This window comes from Ostrinia nubilalis, chromosome 18, assembly GCF_963855985.1.
Source record: "Ostrinia nubilalis chromosome 18, ilOstNubi1.1, whole genome shotgun sequence".
NCBI lineage: Eukaryota > Metazoa > Arthropoda > Insecta > Lepidoptera > Crambidae > Ostrinia > Ostrinia nubilalis.
Genome location: NC_087105.1, coordinates 2,492,754 through 2,505,093, shown reverse-complemented (window position 1 = coordinate 2,505,093; position 12,340 = coordinate 2,492,754). Strand labels below are relative to the sequence as shown.

The 12,340-nt window shown below is 37.3% G+C and overlaps 1 protein-coding gene and 2 long non-coding RNA genes across 4 annotated transcripts in view; 1 reads left to right on the top strand and 2 right to left on the bottom strand.

Annotated features, from left to right (window-relative positions):
- Positions 1 to 12,340, bottom strand: part of LOC135080803 (sodium/calcium exchanger Calx) — a 142,570-nt gene that overhangs the window by 23,739 nt on the left and 106,491 nt on the right. The gene's annotated exons all lie outside the window — the stretch shown is intronic.
- LOC135080353 (uncharacterized) lies at positions 8,235 to 9,171 on the top strand. The gene is made up of 3 exons (XR_010258984.1): positions 8,235 to 8,326; positions 8,413 to 8,647; positions 8,963 to 9,171. It is a non-coding gene; the product is annotated as an uncharacterized LOC135080353 (long non-coding RNA).
- On the bottom strand, positions 9,304 to 10,673 carry LOC135080352 (uncharacterized). Of its 2 annotated transcripts, none has more exons than XR_010258983.1 (4): positions 10,274 to 10,673; positions 9,964 to 10,101; positions 9,614 to 9,778; positions 9,304 to 9,535 (listed from the first exon to the last, which is right to left on the bottom strand). It is a non-coding gene; the product is annotated as an uncharacterized LOC135080352 (long non-coding RNA). The 2 variants fall into 2 exon arrangements; XR_010258982.1 differs by having other exon boundaries at positions 9,977 to 10,101; positions 10,274 to 10,668.

Here is a 12,340-nt window from a genome sequence, read left to right as displayed (position 1 = left end):
TGGCCAACAATCGATAGCCATTACTGATGCACGTCTATGATGCTTCAAGCACACCACAGGTTATGGGTGAAGTATATTTTATGGGGAAGACAATGTAGTTTGACCTGGTTAGCTTTTTAATGCACGTAATAGTTCGTGTAACGTATGGGTGGGTTTACAATACAACCCTGAGTGAGAGCACAACAATGTTCACGTTACGAGGCGTCATGGCGTCTGATATAGCCCAATTGGTAAGACATAAGAAAGTTCCTTATAGCCATTATCTCCTAAGAACCTACCTATAGTATGACCGCCGGCATAAAAAGAGGGGTGTTATAAACCCCCTATTCAAAAAGTGGGATCCTTCGCGAGATGACGACATTTTGGATATAAATATTAAAAAATACTAACCTATAGTTATTAAACTGAAAGGGCAAATGTACGATTTACAACTGTTTTAATAGATTTATTTGAGTCAATGGTTTTTAAAGGTTTGTTCATTCACAATTAGGTAGATATCTCATTATTTTACTCACCTATAGGTACTAGGTACGAGTAGGTATGCATTTCTAAAAACTATTGTAAATATTACAGAAACATAAATGCTGCAGTTAATTGATGAAATTAAACTGATAACAATCTAGGCTTCATTCACATGAACGTTTTTTAATTCGTTTCCACTATCAATTTTCCACAAGTAGGTACTTTCAAGTGGAAAATTCCAAAGTTTTCCAAACCGATGTAGATAATGCCTCGACGTGTGCGATTCCAGCTCAAACGTGCTGCACCGGCGCGGCGTAGATAGCATTCAACTTCAGAAGTAAGCGATATCACCTCAGTTTAAATGGGGTTTGCTTGCAGTTTTAGATCGCTTTTAGATTGTTACATGAGCTAAATTAGGTCTCATTTCCACGACAATCCAGCAATGACGTATCCCGCAAAACTGGACTGTCGTGTGAACAGATATCGAATTTAAAATTCGAACGGATCGGTTTTTCGCAACATTTTTGGGACATTGCAAACGGGATGTTCGTGTGAACGTTAATATTAAAACAAGTGTACTAAAAGGGATCCTGCAAACAAAAACTTCCTGTGGAAACAAGCCCTTACATCTTATAATTCGTTAAGTTAAACGTAAGGCCTTGGTCTGCGGACACGAAACTGGCGCCAGCCGAGCGATGGCGGGGCGATCGCAATACTAGGTACTCCTCATCGCCGCCGTACCGCCGTCGCGTCGCCCCGCCATCGCTCGGCCGTCACCAGTTTCGTGTTCGCAGACTTAGGGCGATTCTGACTAAAAAAAGTAATCCTGATAAAAAGTAATCTTAAAATTCAAAAATGAGATTGAGAATAGATTCTATGGTGTACATTCAGGATAACTAATGCTTTGGATTTTTTTAATGAATTTGATTGAAATAAAAAGCAAAAAGTATTATATTGTAAAGCGCTTTTCAGTATAGTACAAAAGCCCCTTCACACCACTTTTCTATTCTAATATTTACAAGCAAACCGAGCAGTTATCAAGACATTCGGTTTGTAACCCGCTGCCCCAGTTTCCCTCCCCCCATGGAAAATGGAGGCAATATACGAGCAATGGCGTATTGATGATGACGTATGCGTTTTGAGGATATGAACTTCGCCATCTAGATAAGAATATTTGCTTTTTGATTTTGCGTGGAAGATGAAAGATTACAAAGGGAATTCTAACTAACGCCCGTGTTCACAAACATTACTATGAGGTCTCACAGTGCACGTAGACGCACAGTGTGACACACGAACCAATCACAGAGCTCTATTCAAAGCTGTGCGTTCGATTTGCTGCTCCACTTAAGCAAGTATCGTTTGTGTTTACGGACAGAAGACATGGGTGTGACCTGAGTAGCTCAATATGCGTCCTAAAGTCAAAACACATGTTTTCATACTAACATGACCTTTACACCTGTACCGAAAACCGAAAAGGTCGGATGTCCACCCACAAGATGGACCGATGACCTCTTAAAGGTAGCAGAAAGGCGCTGGATGCAGGCCGCTACCAACCGGGCGATGTAGAAATCATTGGGGAAGGCCTATGTTCACCAGTGGACGTCCTGTGGCTGAAATGATGATGATGACCTATACGCTAAAGCTTAACAATTGGGCCAAAGCAAGACCGTTCAATCTTCCTTATTATTGGAATTAAACTGTGAACAACACGTTTGTTATTGTCAACTTCGACAAAACAACGTGTTGGTGTTTTCAACGGAGAGAATAACATAAAGAGCTTTTACTTAGAACGACTTCGGCTTAGAAAACAAAACAATGACGGTCGTTTGGTGGCAAATACGCCAGAGGTCACAGGTTCGATCCTCGTAGGCTGGTTTTAGTGTCACGCGGACTGTCAGTGCGGATCGCTCCGCACAGCCGATCTGTATGAACTGCTAGGGAGCGAAGCGGTTTCTCCGGACCGCATTACTCTAAAACGCTCCCTAGAAGTTCATACAGACTAGCCGTGCGGAGCGGGTCCGCACCGGACGGTCCGCGTGACACTAAAACTTTTTTCTTGGAAGCGGGAAGTACTTGGATACGGGCAGCGCTGGACCGGTCTTAATGGAAATCCTTGGGAGAGGCCTTTGTCCAGCCGTAGACGTCATTTGTTGAAACGAACCAACAAACGATGTGCGAAACCAATGATAGAATATTGACAGATCAGTAGGTCTCCTCCTCATCATCATCATTTCAGCCTTAGGACGTCTATAGCTGAACATAGGCGTCCCCCAATGATTTCCACAATGGCCGGTTGGTGGCGGCCTGCATCCAGCGTCTTGCTACTACCTTTATGAGGTCGTCGATACAGCTATTTTACTTTAATTGACAATTCTACTTACTTCGCTATGTGCGAAGTCATAGTAAGTAAGGCGACAACACGACACGAGCGCGGCACGTGCCCCAATTATGTCTCGGACGTGTCTCGAGCAACGATGAACTCCGACTCGATAGAACTGTCTCCGTCTTAGTTAACGTGTTTGTCTTTATTAAAAAGAAGGAAAACTGTTTGTTGGTTATTTTCTATATTAATCTCCGTAATTATAATGCAGGCAAGTGGAAATCCTTGGGAACGAACGAAACAAACGAATTATAATGATCTTAACTAGTAGGGTAAAAATTATCTAAATATATAAAAGGAGAAACTGACTGACTGACTGACAGATCAACGCACAGCCTAAACGGCTAAACGTAGGCACTTGAAATTTGGAAGGGACGTAGTTTAGGTACCGTAGAGGTGCACTAAGAAAGGAATTCCCGAAATTACCACGGGAACGGGAATTAGCGGAAAAATCCTTTTGTATGAAAAATCTAAACCGCTTAAGTTAGATGCTTGAAATTTGGTGTGCAGGTACCTTAGTAAACTTAAAGCTTAGGTACAACAGGATATCGTAAAATTCCCACGGGAACGGGAGTTAGCGGGAAAAAACATATGTATGAAAAAATCTAAACTGCGTAAGATAGACGCTTGAAATGTGGCATGCAGGTACCTTAGTAAACTTAAAGCTTAGTTACAACAGGATATTGCAAAATTCCTACGGGAACGGGAGTTAGCGGGAAAAAACATTTGTATGAAAAAAATCTAAACCGCTTAAGATAGATGAAGGGGGTAAAACGGGATCCACGCGTACGAAGTCGCGGGCGGCCGCTAGCTATCATCTAATCTATCTAAATATCTAAATATATAAAAGGAGAAACTGACTGACTGACTGACAGATCAACGCACAGCCTAAACAGCTAAACGTAGGCACTTGAAATTTGGAAGGGACGTAGTTTAGGTACCGTAGAGGTGCACTAAGAAAGGAATTCCCGAAATTACCACGGGAACGGGAATCAGCGGAAAAATCCTTTTGTATGAAAAATCTAAACCGCTTAAGTTAGATGCTTGAAATTTGGTGTGCAGGTACCTTAGTAAACTTAAAGCTTAGGTACAACAGGATATCGTAAAATTCCCACGGGAACGGGAGTTAGCGGGAAAAAACATATGTATGAAAAAATCTAAACTGCGTAAGATAGACGCTTGAAATGTGGCATGCAGGTACCTTAGTAAACTTAAAGCTTAGTTACAACAGGATATTGCAAAATTCCTACGGGAAGGGGAGTTAACCGCTGAAGATAGATGAAGGGGGTAAAACGGGATCCACGCGTACGAAGTCGCGGGCGGCCGCTAGCTATCATCTATCTATCTATATATATAAAAATTAATTGATGTTCGTTAGTCTGATTATAACTCGAGAACGACTGGGCCGATTGAGCTGATTTTGGTTTTAAAATGTTTGTCGTAGTCCAGGTCTAAACGGTGAGTAAATACGCGCGCGATATTGTTTTTCTGTGACAGACAAAATTCCACGCGGGCGAAGCCGCGGGCGGAAAGCTAGTGAGACATATAAAGGCTCCTTTAAGAGCAATTTATTAGTCTAACTAAACAAATAAAGAAATTTTGACTTTGACTTTGACTTTAATTTCTTTTACTGGTAGAATGTAATTATACTTCCAATCGCTTGTTCTTATCAAGTCACAAATCAGAATGTAACATGTAGATAGGTGTGTGAATCGTTGGGGGGAAATCCCATCACGTCACTATCACTCGTTAGGGAATCAGTTAATCTATCTTCCCCCAGTAACAGTGTGATTTAATAAGTTTTTTTCCAAACAGTTACATGTAAAAGCGTGATTGGATTGAACAAGCCATTTTAATTAAAATAAATGTATCACTTTTGATATACGTACTTAATTAATTCATGGGAGCAGTTGACATTTTTATATCGCAACTAGCTTTCCGCCCGCGGCTTCGCCCGCGTGGAATTTTGTCTGTCACAGAAAAACTTTATCGCGCGCGTCCCTGTTTCAAAAACCGGGATAAAAACTATCCTATGTTCTTTCCCGGGACTCAAACTATCTCTATGCCAAATTTCATCAAAATCGGTTGCGAGGTTTAAGCGGGAAAGCGTAACAGACAGACAGACAGACAGACAGACAGACAGACAGACAGAGTTACTTTCGCATTTATAATATTAGTTGGGATTACCTGATTAATAGCCAGAAAATTGGAAGCCTATAGTTCCGTTATAATTTTTAAAATGTACGATTTAATGTGAATTGTATTTATACATACTTTTAACAGATTCAGCTTTGATATATATTTTTTTTAATTTACTTACTTTTACTTGTTTATCCTACGTTTCTATGGTGCTATTCGAAAGTTATTTTTGGAACTAACTAAGCTTCCAGTTTGTCAAAACAAAACCCTTTCAAAAACGAGGTTTTGCGCGGCCAGTGTGAACGCGTGGGGAGTGCACCTGAAAATATTTTCTGTGGAAAATCTCGATTCTCACAACAAATGCTTTCACTGTGGAAAAGCTGTTCTCACAACAGAACAAAACTTTATTAAAATGCAGCGGACGATGCTTTAATAACAAAATGCTTTCTATTCAACGCAGGTTAAATTCGCACCAAATGTCACAAAATAAGGCTTGTGTTACTCACTAAAAACACAGTGTTGAAGATTTGTGTGAAATCATTGAATCTTTGATAATTCGAAAGTTCTGTTAACAAACTCATTGTGGTAAGGTCAGCAATTTATAGAATTATTGCTTTGTTGGAAAGCCTAATTTAAGTATTACACACATTTCGTTCAAGTAATTATTTTTCTCACGTTTGACCAGATAAAAAATTGAATTACATACGATCCTTCATATAAACGTAAGTTCCGATATTTTTGTAATTATTGTAAGGTTAGTAGCTTTTCCTGCATTGAGCATGTTATTGCCTCTAATCGTTGATCTTATTTCATTTAAATCTTTTTTCATTTTATTTCATGAAATTTTATCTAAGGGTGAATGGTATTTGCTTTCAATTCAAAGCATTCATATTAATTCAACAAAGGCACTAAGCTCATGACAAATGCATAAAATTTGTCTTATCTAAATACCAATCTAAATAAAATAAATAAATAAATACCTATTATTTATCCCCACTAAAACTTACTTTAAACTTTTAAAGCACCCAGACTCATAAGCCACAAATTTTTCACTCTCAGTCTGAATTTAAAATTGAATACTTTACGTTTTTCACTCGGTAAAACACTCAAATTACTTTTGAGAGAAGCAAAATTAAAATTAATACTTTTTGCTGACGCTACCAAGCTTAAGGCCTGGTTTCCACCAAGGCGAAGCGGAGAAGAGCGGAGCAGTGCGGAGACGAGAGGAGATGTGCGAGCTGTGCGTAGCTGTCTATTACACTATCTATAAAACACCGCACCATTCCACAAATATCCGCACATCTCCGCCACCGCTAAAATTCTAGAAAACAAATGCGCCCGACACTTCTCCTCTCGATCTATTTCCATCTAAGCGGAGCAGAGTGGAGATGTGCAGTGGAATCTGAGATGGAATTGTGTATAGCAATCGTTAACATTTGACAGTTCATAACGTACGATTATTCTGTTACACGCTTTGTTTAACTGACTTTATCGTACGTTATGAACTGTCAAATGATTACGGTTGCTTTACACAATTCCACCTCTGGTTATTCAAAAAACTTCTCTGCTCCGCTCCGCACCGCTCCGTCTTGGTGGAAACCGCGCCTTAAGGGGAGTTTTTGCCGGTTTGATAAATGATACGTGTGGACTGGTGCTGACTTGCGCATCTTTTTAAATTATCTTTTTCAGAGATTTACTCTGAGTTTTGACGATATTAGAATATTACAGCTAAGTGGTTTGGGAACGAAGGGCGACGTGTCAAGTGCAGTTTATGGCATAACTGGAATCTATGTATTTAGTTATAAGAACTATTTTGGTACAAAATGTTGTAGCAGGACGTGTTGTATGTAAAATGTAAATATAACTGACTGAAAACATATCACTATATAGTATAAAATAAAGTCGCTTCGCTGTCTGTCCCTATGTATGCTTAGATCTTTAAACCTACGCAACAAATCTTGATGCGTTTTTTTAATAGATAGAGAGACTGGTTTACATAACCTAGCACCCGTGCAAAACCGGGGCGGGGCTTTTTCTTGATAAAATCATATTAATTATTTAAAATAGTAGGTACTCGTACTTGTAAGAAATGACTAGTATACCGACACTACAAACTATTTAAACGCATAATAAAGTATTTAAAGATGATCGCATTGTTTTTGATAGCACCTACTCCATAATCAAAGTTATCTTCAAGCAATTTTATTTAATAAAAATGTACTTCTTGCAATATCACACCATATTATTAAAGTTATGAAAGCTTATAAAATGCGTAAGGTGACACCCTCATATTACCCACAAAGACTTTTCAAAGATTTAATATTCGACAGCAGAATGTGATGCCATCGAAGTTCTTATCAGACGTTTTTATTGGATCAAGATCGGATCATCGATTTTCAATTACTGCTACAGATTTGTTCAGGCTTCAACTTTTTTCGTAAGTGTTGTGACGTTGATGTGTTGGTTTTGGTGTAAGACGTAGTTTAAAACTCAATTCTCAAGTTTAGATAGATAAACTTTTGATTGGTTGACCTTCGATATTTAAAAGAAACAAAAAGAAACAGACAGAATATGTAACTGAGATATAGTCCTTAGCTCGAAATAAATTGAAGTTTAATAAATCCCAGGTAGTTAATACTGAGTTTGAGTACCTATTGGGTTATTTCATGTTTGACTTTTATTATTATAGACCTAAAAAAACATAACCCTCTTTCTCGCATAGTCAGGTAACCTTCTAGTGCCAGATAATGTAGAAGGCATGCATTTCATTTTAAGGTAGGAAATCGATGGTTATTTTAAATATCCAATGAGTAGCATTTCGTCCGTTAGATATTACTAGTTATTTAATACACAAGCTTTTTCTTAAGTGACAATATTTCTATAGTCTACTAAAAGTTTGTTATGATACTTCTGCATGTCGATTCTATAAAATTCTAACAAAAACTCCCTTCACCCAACGATTTCCAGAGTCCCTTCACATAAGTTACAAAATGACCTTGATTCGGCATTCTGTAAACATTTCTCAGCGCGAGTGAAGAGAAGTGAACAGTGAGGCGGCCTAGGGATTGACATACGCAACAAAAATGTTAGTCGAGTTTTTCGATTCAAGTTTTTTATTTAAAATATTGGGATTTTGGCACAAAACTTGAAGTCATTATTTATTTCTTTAACTTAAATGTCATAATCTGAACAAATTAAGGCAGATTTTACGTTAAAAACTAGAAATCTCTAATTCATAGCATATACATAATCTGTGCTCTTACAAACGAAACAAAATGTCAATTTTACTTGTTGATTGTTTACGTTTGATGTTATTGATGTTTGAGATTGAGAAATTATCTTAAAGTAAGTATACATTTGTGTTTGTGAAAGTTTTATACGATATTTTTAAGTTACTTAAGTAATAATCTAATTAATTTAAAATGTTTCAGTCAAATGAGACACGATCCTCTCACCCATCGTCATTCAGTCCAAGTTGAAACTGTTCGAATTTATGTTCAAAAAAAGAAACCCTGGCTTAGCAAAGGGTTTCTTGAGATACACACCATTGAAGCCATTATACAGAATAAAAATACCACATAACGAGGTTGGCAGCTTCAGTAGGAGGAACAAGCCGTGCGCTAAACACTACATAATAAACATTACAAACAATGAACAAAGGCCAAGGTTAGTATCCGCTTATCAACATGGTTGACCTACTTAACATTCTTTAAAAGCAAACCACAAGATGTGCAACGAATGTTGGTTTTTTAAGTGTGCTCGTTGGATTCATTAACCCCACCGAAATCGAAATTAAAAGAGTAATGCATGATTTTGTTCTAATTTTTTCTTATATTGTCAGTCAGATATTTAATATTATTTAAAGATTGTTTCGGATATAGAAAACTTTATCTTGTATGGATGTTATGCCATCCACATACTTATGTCACAAATGCCATTAAAACTTAATACCTACATTATTTTTCATACTGTCTTTTTCAGCATAACATTCCACAACTCCTCCACGTACTGTTACTCCACCGCCGTCTCAACAGCGATCGGAATACGCGACATTTACTGAGAGATTCCTGAGGGTGGTAGAACAGCAGGACTTGCAGACATTGTGTGGAACGCAAAGCGGAAAGAGAAGAGACACTGACTGAAGCCCTGACTGAACTGAGAAAAGGATTGGAAGCTTTAGCAGAAGCTAATAAATGGATTAAAGATAAAATATTACTACAGCTTTATTTGTTTAATTTCTTTACTACATATTTCTATTACTGTGCCCCTCAGAAAGTAATGATAAATTAGAGGTAGTCTTAATAATTATTTTAAATACGAAATACATTTATACATAGGTATATTTTATTATTCAAAATAATTAAGATAAAACAAAAATTTTAATGAAAGTTTGTACATATCCACACTTATTATTCTTTTAGGTACATACATGGAGATGTAAAATGTTTGATTTATAGTTTGCAGAATATGAGTGCTTCTGGGCTTCTGGGGAATTATCTTCGGTACCACTCACTGGTGTCATTAGGCAGGCGCATGGAGCATATCCTAAATCACCTAAAAAAAAGAACACAAGCATCAATCACACATTACAAAAATTAAAATTGCCTCACATCCTAAGTAGTAGTGACTCACCAAGCAAAACCACTTCATCACCAGCCTTTGTACATCTCTTAAGTGGTTTTTTTACTATAGGTAGGTAGATACAGTGATTAAAAATAAATCAGACTTGCATAGCACCACCATTCCACCATATTAAGTTGGATCCGCATTTGACTTATTTAGATCTTTATCTGTTATCTGAAAAAAGAAATAATATTAGAAGACACATTCTTCGAGTGGCGAGGTTACATAAGGGTGATCAAAGAACAGGAAAAAGACCTGCTCTATCACACAAGGACATAAGTTATTTATTGTATTAAATATAAGCTTAAGGACTAAATTTCCTTGCTAATGTAACAATATTTATTATGTAAAATTGATACCCAATTTACCTACCAATTGCACTTTCTTGCATGGTAACCTTTGCGACAGTAAAAACGTTATCGTTCTCTGCTGGTAAATTTATTAATTACTTTACAGTTTACTGCCTTTAGCCAAAAATGACAAGGTGCATAATATCTCTGAAACAAATCATTAAATTTATATATGGTATTCCAATGAGGACGAAGTATGTAATAAAATACAGACTCTAGCTACTGTACTGTATGAAGATCCATGTATTCATTGTTTGAAATCTATTTTAAACTGTGTAATAATATCAATGTAATAAAAAATAACTTTACATAAGCTTACCTTTACTCGAGTTGAAATCCATTTGCCTTTAATAAAAACATTCGTGTCCTCCCTAATATGCATAATTTAGTTCAAATAAATATCACAAAACTTATTTTTAACACATTTGAACACTAATAAATGTAATTTTAATGCAATTTTCTAAAACTCCGTCTATTCTCGCTCACAAAATACTAACTTTTTATTTGACATTTTGGAGCGCATTCGAGTGCGAAGTGTGTTTCGGAATGAGGCTGGAATTTCCTTACAGAATGCCACTCAAAACGTCATCCCATACAAAATCTCACGATCAATTAGTTCAACCCGCTGCCGCGCCGACAAGCGTAGCGCTAGAGTAAATTCGTGCCGACGATCGAGTTTATAGAATGCAAATCTAAAAACTCATCGCGGATTTAGTTGCGATGTCTAGGTGAAGGTTTTATAGAATCGCACTGCTGGTTTCCCAGCATGTTTTAGGGACACACGTCACTAAGTGGAAAGTTACCTACAAATGTTGCTTTAACAACTACAATGTTGGTTGTTTTATGGTGTATGTCACTTGTCTTGTGTTAATATGGCTTGGCTTGGCTTTTATTCACCCGGGTACTAATACATGTAGGTATATAGTCGACTACTTTCTGCTCACGGGTTTGTTAGAGTACATTTTGGTCTGTCATAGAAATTCTTTCTCAATTTTCAACACCCATGCAATTAAAATAATGATTAATCGGCAACTTTGTTCAATATGAGGATAATAAATGTGGTCCAAAAATCTTTCGGCAAATAAAGTAAAAAATCACTCAGGAGCAACTCATAAACAGCGTCACGCACTCTATGATCTTCAGTATCTTGATTTAATTTCAAGTCATACGAAAAAAGATTATTTCACTTTCATTATCATGATCATCATCATCATTATAGCCATAGGACGTCCACTGCTGAACATAGGCCTCCCCCAATGCTTTCCATGTTGATCGATTGGCTACGATTGGTAGCGCTTCCCTGCTACCTTTACGATGTCGTCGGTCCACCTTTTAAGTGGACTTTATATGCTTTGTACACTTTCATCATATCTACCACTTTTCTTCCACGGTCCCTCACTCACAAAAAGTGTACCTCCACAGACTGCGGTCATAAACTGTGTGGACCGCACGATATCTATCTACTACTACTCTTAATCAGTTAAAAATAGCAGTATTAGGAAAAAGCGATCCCCCTAGAAACAAGGTATCGATGGATCCCTAAGAACATAAATGAGTACACCGGCTACATTAGTAACCTTAATACCTAACTCTATCCCTGGATTATGTTCGCGATAGGTACGTCGTCTCTACCGACAGATACAAGAATCGGGGATTAGCACTTTTACTAGCAAGAAACTTGAAGCAAATAATAGAGACACGACTTTTAGAGCTTTATTTAAAACTTTATTTCACAGAAATAAAGTAAAAAATTTAATGTCAGAATCATCACCGTAGGTATTTTAATCTAAAAAATATGGAGTTAATACAGAAAATAATCACATCAACAGAATGGCTAGGTAACTAAGATAAAATAACCGCAAACCTTTGCGAATTTAATTAAAATACTTAGGTAAATACACAGTTTTGTATGAATTAAACTATCAAAGAATAGGCGAATTTACTTTACATTGGATACACAAGGCTGGGTTGCACCATCTTATTTTACCTTTGACAAACGTCAAAAATCTATAAAACTCCATACAAAAAACACCGGTTAACTTTATAGTTACGGTCCAAGTTAGGTGGTGAAACTCAGCCTTATCCGCTAAGTATTTAGTACATGAAAGCCTTTATTCTGATCAAGGCACGAGACCGTAGAAACGAGAAAACCAACAAAGCCAAGCTGGAAAGTCTATAGTAAAGACAAGGATTTGAAATAAACTTTTTAGTATAGTTTTAGACAACCAAAGTACCTAATATTTTGTGGCTATTCGACTGAAATGGAAACAGAAACCCAACTAAAGTGGCAAGAGCCATCAATCCAATTACGCAGACGCGCGGTGTCACACAACACCCGTAAACACAGCGCCGGGAACTATCGCACTTTCGCTTCAAATAAAACGAC